The 16,971-nt window shown below is 48.1% G+C and overlaps 1 protein-coding gene across 3 annotated transcripts in view; it reads right to left on the reverse strand.

Moving 5' to 3' along the window:
- LOC147737034 (uncharacterized) overlaps positions 1-16,971 on the reverse strand; it is a 227,267-nt gene that overhangs the window by 184,148 nt on the left and 26,148 nt on the right. For all 3 annotated transcript variants that reach the window (XR_015309263.1, XR_015309259.1, XM_086959998.1), the window contains exon 2: positions 9,572-9,641. The gene's annotated coding sequence lies outside the window, so the exon portion shown is untranslated. The remainder of the gene's footprint in view (positions 1-9,571; positions 9,642-16,971) is intronic.

Raw genomic sequence — 16,971 nt, forward strand, 5'->3', positions numbered from 1 at the left:
CTTCCTCTCCAATCGGACTTTCACAGTATTTGAGGACGACATCTCCTCCCCACCTTTACATCTTCACTGTGGCGTTCCCCAGGGGTCATCCCTCAGCCCGACCTTATTTAATATTTATATGAGGCCTCTGGCTGAGGTGGTGTTACCTTGGGGGGTGCAACTAGTGACGTATGCTGATGATTCGCAGCTTATCATCACCCTCTCTGGCCAGATGTCAACTTATGACAAACTTTCCTCCTGCCTTAGTAAGGTTCGTGAGTGGATGGATGATTCTTTCCTGAAACTTAACGGAACAAAGACGGAGATCATGATGCTTGGGCATGATGCTCCCTTCGCGGTGGACGGATAGTGGCCTACTACTTTGGGTCATCCTCCTTCCCCCAAAGAGAAAATTAAAAGTCTAGGGGTTTGGCTGGACCCAGCACTTAATTTTTTGGTGGAAGCGCAGAAGGTAGCAGTGACCTGTTACGCCCTGATGAGATCTCTTAGAAAAATCATTGGACTGCTTCCGTTTGAAGCAAGGCGGATATTAGCCCAGGCCCTGATTTTAACGCGCCTGGACTATTCAAACGCAGTATATTTAGGGGCACCACTAGGGACACTCAGGGTTCTAAAGACTGTACAGAATTGTGCAGCCCGGATGCTTTTACAGACATCACGTAGAACTTCTGCCAAACCAGCTCTCCGGCAACTTCATTGGCTGCCGATACAACAAAGGGTCGAATTCAAGGCTATGACTATTGTCCATAAAGCCTTAACTAAGACAGGACCTGATCTAATTCAACCTTTGTTCTGCCATTACCAAACCAATAGGACCCTTAGATCTAGCAGTAAGAACTTTCTGGCAGTCCCACGAATAAGGAGAAGCCGCATGGGTGGCAGAAGTTTTTCTGTTCAGTCAGCCAAACTTTGGAACAACCTGCCGGACCCTATTCGGATGGAGGAGAACCATCCTAGGTTTAGGAATATGCTAAAAACCTTCTTATTTCCGTAATCTCTCTGGGGATGAATGGGACCACTGCAGCGCTGGGATGCCTCCGGGTAACCATGCGCTATATAAATGAGTAGTCATTCATTCATTCAGATGGCACCTACGAGAAACACTATTACAACGCAAAGGGGTTGTGCAATAGCTCACCACACGCATCACAGAATACTTGAGCATTAATGACACCACAGGCGTTCCGATGACAGCGGTTTGGGGGGCGCTTAAAGCGGTGGTATGCGGGGAACTGATCGCGATAGCTGCAGCGGAAGCCCGGGAACGGAGGGATAGACGTCAGACGCTATCTGATCAGGTGCTAGAACTTGAACAGGTCCATCGCAGAACAGGGGCCCCCAGAATATGGCGTAAGCTCAAAGCGGTCAGGGCCCAATTGCGAGCCTGGACTTCCGGGAGGATGAGCAGATTGCAGAAGACTTTAGGGCATTTTACGCCTCACTCTACTTGGCGGACTCAATCCTCGACCCGGGGGCTGGAGATGCCTACCTAAATGAGACGTCGATCACGGCCTTTAACGAGGCCAACGCGCTCTCTCTAGAGGCCCCGATACGGACGGAGAAGGTGGCCTCGGCGATAGCACGACTTAAGCCTCTGAAAGCACCAGGGCCCGACGGCTTTTCGGTGGGCTTTTATAAAACGTGTTGCCCCCTGCTGGCACAGATACTTGCCAGACTATTCAATTCCTTCCAAGGACCGGGCAGCATTCCTCAGGACATGTTGGTGGTGGATATTATTGTCCTGCCCAAGCCAGGCAAAGACACCTCACAGTGTGCTGCATACCGCCCTATTTCCCTGCTCAACTTGGACCTCAAATTATTCATTGGGATATTGGCGGTGCGACTGGGACCCTGCCTACCGGGTATTATAGAGCCTGACCAAGCGGGCTTTATCCCTAATAGGCAATGTAGCGATAATACCAAGCGATTGCTACATGTCATTGACAAAGCCCACTTTAATGACTCGGACGCGGCCCTCCTATCAGTCGACGCCAAAAAAAGCGTTCAACAGGGTGGATTGGAGGTATTTAGATAAAACCCTGGCGCGGTTTGGCATAGGGGAGCGATTCCGAACATGGGTCGCTAGTTGCTATGATGCCCCTCGGGTGATAATTTGGGTTAATGGAGTGGGCTCGCTGCCCTTTGACATCCAACGTGGCACCAGACAGGGGTGCCCACTCTCGCCCCTGTTGTTCGTCCTCTACATAGAGCCATTTGCGCAAAGGATCCGGGACAACCCGGTTATTACCAGAGTCAAATTCGGAGGAGAGCCACAGACCATAAGTCTCTACACAGATGACATTCTCGCGGCCGTAGATGACCCCACGAGGTCAATACCGGCGTTCCTAGCGGAAATGGAGACATTCGGGAAAGTGTCTGGATTTAAGACGAACGTTGGGAAGTCCTTGATTCTGCCTCTGGGGTGTAACGCTCGCTAAACCGGCGGAGGGCCGTGACAATTTGGGGGTCTATCCTCTAGCATGTCACTGCCAAACCTAGGTATTACCCTGACACACAATACCACCCAAACAATCGAACAGAACTACACAGCCCTCCTTACTCAACTCCAAGGGGACCTGAAGAGGTGGCGACAACAACCACTCTCCTGGTTAGGGCGCATAGCAGTGATAAAGATGTCCCTGCTGCCTTAAGTTTTGCACTTATTCCAGACCATCCCGGTAACACCACAGATAGGGATGCTTAAGAAATTACAGGACGCAATACGGCAGTTTATCTGGGCTGGAAAACGTCCGCGACTTCGCAGAGACCTGGCTAGACGGGCTCCTGCAGAGGGCGGCCTGGGCATCCAGACCTTCTTAGATACTTCCAAGCGTCCCAGCTCCGATATCCTGGAATGGAACCGCCGGGAATCAGAAAAACGTTGGTTATTTCAAGACCGCGCAATGGCCCAAATGTCATGTGGAGGGTCCCCTTCTTGAAACGCCCTGACAGACCAGCCTACATCAAGAAATCACCTATCACCCGCACGTTGCTTCACGTGTGGGAAGCGGTAGCGGTCTCCAGAGGCCTCACTACATTCCTGTCGCCAATGACACCTCTGCTCGACAATCTGGTCTTTGCACCGGGGATGATTCCCGGATCGTTTCCTCAATGACGGCCTTCAGAGTGTAGGTCGGCTGGTCACCTCTTTGATTCGGAGGGCTTTCTGCAATTAAACACCATGCAGGAGCTGTATACCCTAGAAAAGCCACAGCGTTTTCAATATTTCCAGATTTGTCACTGGCTTACAAGTAGGGATATGTTACCAATGGCACCTCACGGCGTATGAGAAATGGCTTGTCACGAAAAAGACAGACAGGCAGGCGATCACAGACCTATACAAAATGCTTAGCCCCCCCCCCTCCTACCTCACGCTCTGCGGGTCAGAGACGTTGGGAGCGAGAAGAAAACAAGTTACTTACCTGTAACTTCAGTTATCCAGTATTGGTATCTTTCATAGATTCACATGCCTGAATCATTCCCAGTCGCCGAGGTGGGAGTCCCACGGTACATAAAAAAGCAGTGCCAAAAGTAAATTACAGTAGTAGGCCCTAAATACAGGCGAGGCCTATATTGCAGTAGCCTATCTACCTCATTATGCTGAAAAGACCCAAGTCTTTGTCACAGCCAATCAGCTGTTAGCACCCTCTAGAACCCTCTCTGCAGAGCCAGTTCTCCTCAGATTTTCGTAGCACAAGTGGGAAATAAGTAACCCCAAATCTATAAGAACTGACTCTCCGGGGAGGATGGTGGGTGCATTTGAATCTATGAAAGATACCAATACTGGATAACTGAAGTTACAGGTAAGTAACTTGTTTTCTTATCCAGTATTGGGGTATCTTTCATAGATTCACATGCCTGAATCAGAATAGCAAGCAGTAAACCTACGTAATAGTCGGTTGCGGATGGTGGGAGACATGTACTAAGACACTCCCAATAAACAATTATTAAACAAACCACCAATGTTCTACATCTTAATGTCATAGAAAGATGAAGACAAAGCTTGTAAAATGCATTTGAAACATTAGTACATACATACATAATATGAATCTTACTGTAATCATATTAATAGCACTTTTTGCAAAAGAATACCAATGAAAACAATATATCTGTTACCTGAGATTTTCTTTAAACAAACAGGTGTCGTAAGACAGCTTATCCAACTGCTGCATCTCGCTGACTTGCTGATTGCAGGCAGTAGTGTCTGGTGAATGTGTGGACATTTTTCCATGTCGCAGCACGACAGATGTCCTCGATCTTCACCCCTGCGAATAGCGTGTAGAATGCGCTCTGACATTTCTGGTCAGTGGTCTGTTGGCTTTGGTATGGCAGAACTGGATCGCTGAAGCTATCCATCTGGAAATTGTCGCCTTGGTGACAGCTGTTCCCAACATGGTCTGCCCATAAGCTACAAACAGTTGATCAGATTTTCTGAAGTTCTTTGTCCTTTGTAAGTAAAATTTCAGACATCTTTTGATGTCTAAGGAATGCAGTGTCTTTTCTGCCGGTGTAGCCGGATTTGGAAAGAAAAATTTAAGTCGAACTGGTTCATTTAAATGAAACTGAGATGGCACCTTGGGTATAAATGAAGGGTTCATTCTGAAAGTAACGCAATCCTGTGAGAAATGCAGAAAGGGTTCCTTTATGGTGAACGCTTGTATCTCACTCACTCTTCTAGCTGATGTCAAAGCTAGGATTAAGGCAACCTTCCATGTAAGGTATTTGGTCTCAGACTTATGAATAGGCTCGAATGGGTATTCATAAGTTGGGAAAGAACTGTATTAAGTTCCCACTCCGGTGGGGGATGCCTAACTGGAGGAAAAACTCAAGAGAGTCCTTTCATGAACTGTTTGATTAAGGATGACGAACACAGTGAAGGAACATTAGACACCTTCCTGAATCTGGACAGAGCTGCTAGGTGAATTTTTATTGATGGAAAAGAGAGGCCAGAGCGAGCTAAGTGTAACAGGTAGAGAAGAACTTCTTCTGCCGGTGCACTAATCGGGTGGACATTGTTGGATGCACACCAGTACCAGAATCTTTTCCATTTTAGGCTGTAAGTTTTCGAAGTACTCTGAGCTCGAGACCTCTTTAAAATATCTCTGCAGTCCTGCGGAATTTTAAGGTATTCAAACTCTAGGAAATCAGGAGCCATGCGTGCAATTTTAGAGATTGAGGATCTGGGTGAAGAATCTGTCCCTCATTCCGTGACAGTAGTGTTGGAGACGGAAGGAGGCGAATTGGGTGATCCTGAGACAACAACATGAGCTCTTGAAACCAATACTGGCGTGGCCATCTTGGAGCAATTAGAATCAAGCGGCAACTCTCGACCTTCGTCTTGCGCAATACCTTCGGTATCAACGGAATCGGGGGAAAAGCGTAAGCATAAATCCCTGACCATCGCATGGACAGGGCATTCCCCCTTGACCCCTGTTGAGGGTATCTGCTGGCGTAAAACCGGCATGTTTTGTTCTGCTGTGTTGCGAACAAATCCAACTGTGGTTTGCCCCAAGTCTGAAAGACCTTGCGCAATTGAGCTTGATCTAACTCCCACTCGTGGCAGTCTGACAGGGATCTGCTGAGCTTGTCTGCTTGCGTATTCTGGAGGCCCTTGACATGCTCCGCTCTGAGAGTTATGTTGTGAAGTGTGACCCAGTCCCATAGCTCTTGAGCTTCCTGTGACAACGTCACAGATCTTGTTCCTCCTTGTTTGTTCACATAGAACATGCTGGTGGTATTGTCGGTTCGTACCAACACTGAAGATCCCGCTATTCTGGGGAGAAATGCTTGTAATGAGAGGAAGATGGCTCTCAACTCCAGACTGTTGATGTGTCGCTTTCTGTAATCTTGAGTCCACCTGCCCTGGACTTGCAGATCTTGAAGATGGCCTCCCCATCCTTCCATGGACGCATCCGTTGTAAGTATAAAGTCTGGAGGCGTTTGTATGAATGACAGTCCCTGCTTTAGATTGTGCAACTGTGACCACCACCGCAGAGCATTTACCATGTGCGGAGTGACTTTGATAATGTCCTCGAAGGAACCTGTTGCCTGTGTCCATCGCTGATGCAGTTCCTCTTGCAGAGGTCGCATCTTGAGGCGTGCCAATGGGATGAGATTTATGGCTGACTAACACATTCCCAGGAGGGAAGCAAATAGTCGGACCGAAAGTGACTTTCTTTTTGAGATTTGAATTGCCAATTGCTGTAACCGGAATTGCCTCTCTTGTGATAGGAACACTTTGCATTGGATAGTGTCCAGGCGTGCACTTGAGAAGGGTAGGACTTGCAGTTGGGATTTGCTTAGATTTACCGTCAGGCCCAGAGAAGCAAAGAGCGCACGACAACTTGTCATGGCGTCCTGTACCCTGTTTGTTGAAGGGCCCTTGAGCAACCAATCGTCCAAGTACGGGAAAACTTGGATTCCCCAAGATCGTAGTGTTGCTGCTATCGGGGCCATGCACTTTGTGAATATCCTTGGTGCCGACTTGAGGCTGAACGGTAGAACTTTGAACTGATAATGGGCGCCAGCCACACTGAACCTGAGATATTTGCGATGTTTGGGATGGATGGGGATGTGGACGTATGCGTCCTCAATGTCTAAGGAAGCTAAAAAATCTCCTTCATCAGGCAGTTTAGGATTTCTGAAAGAGTGACCATGCAAAAGCCCTGCTTCTTGAGGAATTTGTTGAGGCTGCGCAGATCTAAAATTGGCCGCCACTCTCCCGATTTCTTTTTTATAAGGAAGAAACAGGAGTAGAACCCTTGTCCTCTTTGTTGAAACGGGACTTTTTCTATGGCATTCTTGAGGAGAATTATTTGAACCTCCTTGAACAATAAGTGAAGACGAGGGGGAGGGGGTCCCTTGGGCGGAACAGTTGGCGGTTTGGTAAAGAATTCCAGGGTGTGACCATGTTGTACCAAATCTAACACCCACTGGTCGGTGGTAATTTTTTGCCACTGTTGATGGAATACAGATATCTTCGCGCCCACGGGAAGGTGTAAGGATGCGGATGGCGCCCGGTTGATCTCACTTGTTTTTGCGAGTATCTCGCCCTTGATTATTGGAGCGTCTGCGGCCTCCTTGGCGAGAGAAACCAGCCGTGTTTGATTGACGGTAAGATGAGTTGTAGTCCTGACGATAGTGGGATTGATACTGCCTGCCCTGCTGTTGGTAACCTCCTCCACGTCCTCTAGAGCCTCGGTAAGAACCTCGCTTGAATTTCAGGGAGCCAAGCGATCTAGCGGTATCTGTGTCAGTCTTGATAGCTTTTAAAGCATCATCAATGTGTTTGCCGAATAATGACTCGCCGTCATAAGTCATATCTAAAATCTTTAATTGAACCTCTGGTCTGAAGGGGGTGGCTTTAAGCCAGCCTTGCCGCCTGAGGACGGCTGCTCCAGCCAATTGCCTGAAATTTGTGTTGGCCATATCCAGGGCACAGTCAATCATTTCTGAGGCTGCACGTTCACCTTCTGTCAGGATCTTACAAGCTTCTGCTCTGTGGTCTTCTGGTATGAACTCGATGAAAGCTGACATATCCAACCTCATTTGGCGATCATAGCGCCCTATGATCGCCAACGAATTGGCCACTCTGATAGAGGCGGCAGCCATAGTTGAGAATTGTTTCCCAATAAGGTCAAGGCGACGTCCCTCTTTATCCGGAGGAGTCGTGACGGGCGTAGCTGGGTTCTTTGAGCGTTGTTGTGCCGCCTGAGAAATAAAAGAGTCTGGCCTCGGGTGACCTATAAGGCAGGATGGACTGTCAGATGTAGCTCGGTACTTCTTGTCAATCCTTGGCAGGACGGCTGGCACCGAAGCAGGATTCTTCATGATCTTTATGCCTTCCTTCCAGATGTAGTCAATTATCGGGATTGCTCTAGAAATGTTTCTGGTGCCTTCTTTAAAGACATGGAGAAAACACTCAGACTGCTCCACAGTGACCGGAAGTTTGAATCTGGTGGAAGCTCTTTGGATGAGATTGTGAAATCTATCTATATCTTCAGGTGGAGAATCAGATGGTTGCGGAGTTGGCGGAGAAGGCAATGGAATTATATATGAATCCCACGGATCAGAAGGAGGATTTTCAGGAAGCTCTCCTTCTTCTACCTCTTTGTCCGAGGACGTATCAGGAGTACGAGGAGGTGGTGCAGGCCGATCTATGATTGGAGACCTGGGTATGGAAGGCTGAGGCTGTGATACAGGTTCTGTTCCTGCTGCAGAAGCCGGTGGAGTAATGACCTCCTGCGATGGAAATCGCTGTCTGTAGTCAGCTAACATGGCTTGCAGGTCTTGAATGAGGGTAGGAGGTAAGTGGCTTGTATCTGATGTCCTTGGATAACTTGCATGATGAGGAACCATAATATCCTCCTGATAGTAGTGTGTAACATAATCCTCTTCATCGTCATCCTGACATTTTATAATCAAGTCAGAAGGATGGCGGGCAACTCCGAAGGCTCCCTCATTGTCATCATCCTCATAGTCTCCTTCCTCGTCCGGATCATAAGTATTGAGGAGGTGAGAAGGTGTAAGTGGCGAAATATAAGAATACTCCTCTCTCTGGAAAGAGCGAAGTTGAAAGCTCTTGGAGGCAATAGGCGTTGAAAATGCCTGCATTGCTGGTGTAGACGCTGTTGAAACTGTTGCCAATGCTGTGGATGGTACTGGACTCTTCTTTTTCGTCGTCGACGGCACCGTCGACGGAGGCATCGTCGACTAAGGCATCGTCGATGGACTCGACGTCGACGGAGGCATCGTCGACAGGATCGTCGTCGACGGAGGGCTCGACGGTTGTCGTCAACGGTGCTCTCTTCGATGAATGCTTTGACAACGATGTTCTCGTCGATGACTCGTCGACGATGGTCTTTGTAGTGACGATAGAAATCCTAGTTGACAGGATTGGTGAGGTAATAGCAGTAGTAGACACAGTCCCCTTTTACCACTTGTCCGCTTTGCTGTCATCAAGAAGTGGAGAGAGGGGAATCGGCAGGTGGCCCCTTTAAGCCGGAGCTGAGGATGGACATCAGAGGATACACACTTGAAGAAGGCGGGGGCAGAGAGCACGTCAGGTTGGTCAGTAGTTGGTACAGCTACACGCTGCATGGGAACGCGAGGCGGAGAAACCAGCGGGGGATGACCGGAAAGACAGAGAAGGACTAACAGCCTTACGAGAGAGAGAACCGGAGCCCAGGGGAGGTCACAGCTTGTCGACAAGCAGAACACCCGAACCTGGCGGAGGAGGGAAAGCCAAAGCAGATGACCAGACCTCACTGAAGGACGCGGAGTCACCACGCCATGGCCCTGGAGGGACGTGGCTCTTCCAGGTGCGTGGGCGTCTATGGGGCTTTTGGAAAGGGGCTGAGTCAGAGAGGGACGGGAGGGGAGGCTGAGGGGTGCAAGGGACCCAGGGAAAAGGAAATAAGTGAGACGGAAAAGAAAGACAAGAGCAAAAATCATCGGCTACTCTTTTTCTTTTGGTTGCTCCAACCTCTACACCCTCCCTTTACATTTATGCATAGCTATTATTTATCCCTCACATCCTCCCTTGACTAAACCATGAAGCAAAAACACTTACCTGAGTCTTTTCCTTCTGTCCGAGGGACGACGGCGGCCGAGGCTCACCTAAGGGACTGAAGTGGAAGACCCTGTGGGAAAGAAGAATATAAAAGAGACAATCAATCACTGTGATTTCCTGCAATACTAATAAAAAGTGCATACCAAGAAACTATTCAATGCATTGTGCTCCTTCTTGACCGACTCTTCTACAACGGGGAGCTACATACTCTCCCTACAGGGAATGGGAGACAGACACACAGACACACACACACGGGAAAGCATAGTAGGAAAGTGCTATATACAGTTTTTATAAGCTTGCATATGTACATTGTTTTAGAAAGATGGTGGAACTATTTATTCTGGTCAATGTGCTTATTTTGCTAATTACTTTTATCTGCTTCTATTATCATTGCAGTTTGGGCTGGACTGTTCCCATGAGGCACAGGGTCAAGAATGATTTGCATATGGCCACGTCTAAACTGGGGTGGCATGGTGAGCAAAATAATGATGGATTAAACCCAGATCTCTTGACTGGGGGTGAATGTTTTGATTTGTTCTGCATTCCATCCATCAATTGTGTGTCTTTTGCTCTATTTTCATTGCAGCACATTAATTCTATACAAGAATTACGATGGTTAAATTAATAATGAAAATACTAATGATACGTTATTTTAATTTGATATTGCACATGAATTACCCCTAAGCAGAAACTACTTTAAGGAGAAATTTAGGATTAGTACGTAGAACCACTCTATCTTTGTGAAGTTAAAAGAAAGGCTCTTGTATAGGTAATGCCTGAAGTTCATCAACTCTTTTTAGTGAGGTTATCGTTATGGGGAAAGCAACTTTCCATGATAAGAATTGTAACGGACATTTGTGCATTGGTTCAAAAGGCGGGCCCATTAGCCTTGGAAGAACTATGTTTAAGTTCCACTCTGGAGCAGGGGAATACTTGGCGGTATAACCCTTTTAAATCCTTCCATGAAGACTTACATCACTGGTACTCTGAAGAGAGATAGGTGTTGTCTATTTTGCAAGTATGCAGCTACGACTCCCAGGTGTAAACAAATGAATGTGTAAGTGAATCCACATTGCTGTAAATGCAACAGATAACAAATGATGTTCTGCACAAACGCATCAAGATGATTGATGTTGTTGTTACAATAGGTAACAAAACGTTTCCATTTGCTGCATAACATGCTCTAGTAGTAGGCTTTCGAGCTTCCTTGAGAATACTCATACAGTCTGGTTGTAGTTGTAAATAACCAAACTCTATGACTTCAGGAGCCCAATCGCTAGGTTGAGTTCTCTGTGAATTGGATGTCTGATTTCTCAATGGCTCTGAGTGAGGAGACAAGGTGTGAGATGTAGCTTTTGATGTGGAACCAGAGTTCTAAGGTTGAGAGTACCACGGTTGACGAAAACATGTGGGGGCTATTAGGAACAGTGAGGGACATTTGTCTGAACTTCTGAACTAGTAATGGAATTAGCAGGAGAGGCGGAAAAGCGTAACCAAATATCCCTGACCAAATCATCCATAGGGCATTGCCTTCGGATGCTGGGTTTGGGAACCTGGATGCAGAGTTTGGGCATTTTGCGCTGTGCACTGTGGCAAACAGATCTATCTGTGGAAAACCTCAGTTTTGAACGTAGGGAAGAAGAACTTGGGGATGAAGTTCCCACTCGTGTACATGCTACCTGTGTCTGCTGAGCAGGTCTGCAATCTGATGGTCTACTCCTGGGAGGTGTTCTGCTAGGAGATAGATTTTCTGGCGAATCGCCCAATCCCAAATGCTTTGTGCAAGGTGCTGTGAAAATGTAAAACTTCATACATGAACATTACCAGCGCCATCTTGCTTAGCGAGAGCCTCTGCGTGCGCATTAGCGGCAACCATCTTAGACATCGCGGCCATTTCATACTCTGCTGGTCACCTATGTTTCACCCCGACCTCGCTGTCATCCCCTACACCCTGACTAAGCGCGCGCAAATGTACTGGGGTTGTAAAACTTTGTTATCATGACATGGTCCCGTAGTCACTTTCCGTGGATGTATGACATCACAACGCATGCTTTTACATCGCAAGTTTTACAACGCATGCCTTTACAACGCATTGTGTTGAGGGCTGCTGGATAGTGAATAGTTTAATTTACTATTCCAACTCCAGTCCCCGTGGATAATCGGGAAGGTGTTTGATAGTAAATTAAATCTATTCCCTATCCTAGAGCGCCCCCCAGCGCAATGCGTTGTAATGGTTTGCATTGTAAAAGTTGCGATGTAAAAGCACTGCGTGGTAAAAGTTGCGTTGTAAAGGATGTTTCCCCTTTCCGCCCTACACCTGTCCGTCCTTTCATCCTCCGTACACGGGCAGGCCCTTCTGATAACCTCCCTCACCGCACTTGGCTGCTCAATCCGGTCTCAGTCCCTAACCGACCCTTGCAGACATAGTTTATTGCCCACACACAGCAGGACTTGTTGCACTGACAAAGAGGCCTGATTTAATCAATGGCGCGAACCCTTAGACCTGACCGATCCCACATTCATTTTGATCCTGCCGACATATCCAGCTGCGAGATAGCGATCAACTGTTAGATCTGGGTGGGTGACGATTGCTGCTGGGTTTAAAGGGGAACATTTTTGGGGCGGTGGGAATTCCAAGGATGTTTGACCTACCAATAAACTGATGTAAGTGTGTATAAAAGGCCGAGCCACGGAGATGCAGTTAGAGCACCTCCCAAAGACATTCTGGTGTCCGAGTTGATGTGCTCTCCTCTGGAGAAATAAACCTGTTTCTTGCCTTCCAAGTTCCAGCACCTGCCTCGTTATTTGGATAGAGAAAGATAGTGAATCAGTGTTTTGCGCCGAGCAGCTTTGGTGGCCTTAGGAGAGTTGCTGCTTTTCACAGTGCTATATATTTACAACAAGGGGTGGTGAGGGACAGAGTCTCTGAATTAAGCAGAAAGCTCTCACCCAGTCAAAAGATCAGGGCTAGATCCAACACCGTTTTTTAGCTCACTGCACCATCCCAGTTTCAGAACCTGGCTGTATGCAAATTAGTCTGTTCCTGTCCCAGTGCATGATGGGAACAGGGCAAACCAAACTACAAAAGCCAATTCTTACACTGGGAAGGAAACAAGCTCCCGGGGACCGGTTTCTGGCATTACAGCCGTCTTCGGCCCGGTTTGCTTGAATCCTGATGGTGCAATGAGCAAGGGTCTCACATCTGAGAATACCCTTCCACGCTTAGGGTGGACAAAAATATTTACAACAAGGGGTGGTGAGGGACAGAGTCTCTGAATTAAGCAGAAAGCTCTCACCCAGTCAAAAGATCAGGGCTAGATCCAACACCGTTTTTTAGCTCACTGCACCATCCCAGTTTCAGAACCTGGCTGTATGCAAATTAGTCTGTTCCTGTCCCAGTGCATGATGGGAACAGGGCAAACCAAACTACAAAAGCCAATTCTTACACTGGGAAGGAAACAAGCTCCCGGGGACCGGTTTCTGGCATTACAGCCGTCTTCGGCCCGGTTTGCTTGAATCCTGATGGTGCAATGAGCAAGGGTCTCACATCTGAGAATACCCTTCCACGCTTAGGGTGGACAAAGATATTTACAACAAGGGGTGGTGAGGGACAGAGTCTCTGAATTAAGCAGAAAGCTCTCACCCAGTCAAAAGATCAGGGCTAGATCCAACACCGTTTTTTAGCTCACTGCACCATCCCAGTTTCAGAACCTGGCTGTATGCAAATTAGTCTGTTCCTGTCCCAGTGCATGATGGGAACAGGGCAAACCAAACTACAAAAGCCAATTCTTACACTGGGAAGGAAACAAGCTCCCGGGGACCGGTTTCTGGCATTACAGCCGTCTTCGGCCCGGTTTGCTTGAATCCTGATGGTGCAATGAGCAAGGGTCTCACATCTGAGAATACCCTTCCACGCTTAGGGTGGACAAAAATATTTACAACAAGGGGTGGTGAGGGACAGAGTCTCTGAATTAAGCAGAAAGCTCTCACCCAGTCAAGAGATCAGGGCTAGATCCAACACCGTTTTTTAGCTCACTGCACCATCCCAGTTTCAGAACCTGGCTGTATGCAAATTAGTCTGTTCCTGTCCCAGTGCATGATGGGAACAGGGCAAACCAAACTACAAAAGCCAATTCTTTCACTGGGAAGGAAACAAGCTCCCGGGGACCGGTTTCTGGCATTACAGCCGTCTTCGGCCCGGTTTGCTTGAATCCTGATGGTGCAATGAGCAAGGGTCTCACATCTGAGAATACCCTTCCACGCTTAGGGTGGACAAAAATATTTACAACAAGGGGTGGTGAGGGACAGAGTCTCTGAATTAAGCAGAAAGCTCTCACCCAGTCAAAAGATCAGGGCTAGATCCAACACCGTTTTTTAGCTCACTGCACCATTCCAGTTTCAGAACCTGGCTGTATGCAAATTAGTCTGTTCCTGTCCCAGTGCATGATGGTAGTTTAGTCTGCCCTGTTCCCATGATGCACTGGGCCAGGGACAGACTGATTTGCATATAGCCAGGTTCTGAGCTGGGATGGGGCAGTGAGATAAATAACGGTGATGGATCAAGCCCTGATCTTTGGACTGGGTAAGAGTGGTCTGCTCAATTCAGACACTCTGTTCATCACCACCCCCTTTTGTGAATCGATTTTGGCCACTATAGGTGTGGCAGGGTATACTCAGACATGAGTCCCTTTCTCACTGCTCCATCAGGATTCAAGCAAGCCGGGCCGAAGACGGCTGAAATGCCAGAAACCGGTCCCCGGTAGCTTGTCTCCTTTCTGGTAAAGAATTGGCTTGGTAGTTTAGTCTGCCCTGTTCCCATGATGCACTGGGCCAAGGACAGACTGATTTGCATATAGCCAGGTTCTGAGCTGGGATGGGGCAGTGAGATAAATAACGGTGATGGATCAAGCCCTGATCTTTGGACTGGGTAAGAGTGGTCTGCTCAATTCAGACACTCTGTTCATCACCACCCCCTTTTGTGAATCGATTTTGGCCACTATAGGTGTGGCAGGGTATACTCAGACATGAGTCCCTTTCTCACTGCTCCATCAGGATTCAAGCAAGCCGGGCCGAAGACGGCTGAAATGCCAGAAACCGGTCCCCGGTAGCTTGTCTCCTTTCTGGTAAAGAATTGGCTTGGTAGTTTAGTCTGCCCTGTTCCCATGATGCACTGGGCCAGGGACAGACTGATTTGCATATAGCCAGGTTCTGAGCTGGGATGGGGCAGTGAGATAAATAACGGTGATGGATCAAGCCCTGATCTTTGGACTGGGTAAGAGTGGTCTGCTCAATTCAGACACTCTGTTCATCACCACCCCCTTTTGTAAATCGCTTTTCACAGTGCGACAGCTGGAGAGAGTGAGTCCCTCCCTATTTCTGTAGGTAGTACATTGCTGTCATGTTGTCCGTGCGAACTAAGACAGTCTTGCCTACAAGTTGGGTGAGAAAAGCTGAGTGCTAGGAACACTGCTAGAAGTTCCAGGTAGTTGATGTGGAGACGTTTGTGTTTGTCCGACCGCATCCCTTGGACTTTGTAAGTTTAAAGATGGGCACCCCAACCGGTTACTGTGGAATCGGGTCTATGAAAGGCCGCCCTTTTGCTAAGGTTTGAGGGTTCCACCACGGTAGCGAGCGATGGTTGCTGCTGTCTACCAACACTAGGTTGGGGTCACAAATTGTGAGGCTCATTACAGACGAGTATGGGGTTATCATGTTGCTGCTACAAGTTCTTTACCTGTGTGAGTTATCGGGAACGATGCAGGGGGCAGACCCAAACCAGCCACACATGGAGATCAATGACAAATACTGAAGAATGAACAGACCTTCTAAGCTGGAGACCATTACTTAATTGACCCTGAAAATAAAAGACGTTTTTAGGTCTCGGACTAGCGCGCAGCCGACATTTAATGTTTTTTAGTATGGGGGCTTGAACCCGCCCCTCTTCTCCATTGGCTGACTTCCTAAATGGAGGCCAGCCATTGGAGGAGAGGGGCGTCACTCGGTTCAAGCCCCGTCTTTTCCAGATTCGGGGACGTGTTTTTTTTCTTCTTTCTTGTTTTCGTTCTCTCCTCCTCCCATTGGCTGGAATTTTACCTTCCAGCCAATGGGAAGAGGAGAGAACGAAAACTGCGCCAGAATCCCAAAATGACGATGCTTTGTCCGAGGCATTTCTTCCTCGCCTCGGAGAAACATGGTCGTGCTGCTTGGTTTCCCGCCCGCCTCTCAGCCACAGGATTTATTATTGATGTATTTTTGTTCTTTTCTTTTGAATTAATGTTAGCGATCCACCACACTGCTATGTGCTGTGTCGCCTAAAAGAATAACCCGCACTTTTGGAGTCAAAACGCACAACATTGAAACACTTTTCACATACGACACTTTCCACATAGGATCAAAACGCAAAGCAAGCACACTCCCACCCACACCACCTACAAAACGCAGCTATCTGCCCATGTTGGCAAGCGCTTCAGTACCCCCAAGTATGAGTAGTAATAGTTATATAAAATGCTGCAATACAACGCGTTGGCAGGGTACTTCGTTATAAAACTATGGGGAGTAACCACTATTTTCAGGAGAAACCAGCTCTTAGCGCTCTCCTTTTGAAACTGGGGGTTTTACGCCTCTCGCCCCCTCCCAAAGCTCATTGAAAGCTTGCGAGAGGCTGCGCGGTTTGATTGTGCCACGTTCAAAAAGTTCTCTACAGCTTCGGCGTCTGGGAAGAAAATAAACACAATGGAGAAAGAGAATGGAGAGGAGAAGGGGGGGCCAGGGGGATAGTTGACCAATCACAGAGGGCTCAATGTTCTGACAGGCAGCACAGGGCTTTCAAAACCTGGATTTACTTTCCTTCGCGGACTGCGTCCCAGACCCACTATCTCTCCCGATTGGTCGCGGTCAGTTGGGGGCGGGGATAGGAGGCCTTGCTGCGTGGCGAAGCTACCCAGTCCTGGAACGGGGCGGTAGGAGGATTGCCTCCACCTTGGATTGGGAGCGGCGTGACACGACTGAGCATGCGCAGACGAGGAGTGCCAACCACCGTACCTGGCATTAAACCAGGGGAAGTAGCAGCAAGGGGCACAGCTAGGCACAGTGGTTTCCTTTCCACATATCCATTAAGACTGTCCACCATGCTACGAGACCTCCACAGGCAGCATGAAGGTTGCACCGACTACGGATCCCACAAAGCAGAGGAGCAAGCGAGCAAAGCAGACCATGCCTTCTAGACAGAACAAGAAGGGCAAGAACCCCGGGGTCAAGCGAGGTTGGTACCCGTGTGACAGACACATATGCATTAGCAGGTGCCCATACTTATGCTTGCGTATGTGCACCCTACCATGTACTCTTGTTTCCTACTTGTGCCTATATCTGCTCCTTGTGTGTGTGGCGCTATGGTTTTTCGC

The sequence above is a fragment of the Lissotriton vulgaris genome, chromosome 1_1, assembly GCF_964263255.1.
Source record: "Lissotriton vulgaris chromosome 1_1, aLisVul1.2, whole genome shotgun sequence".
Classification (NCBI taxonomy): Eukaryota; Metazoa; Chordata; class Amphibia; order Caudata; family Salamandridae; genus Lissotriton; species Lissotriton vulgaris.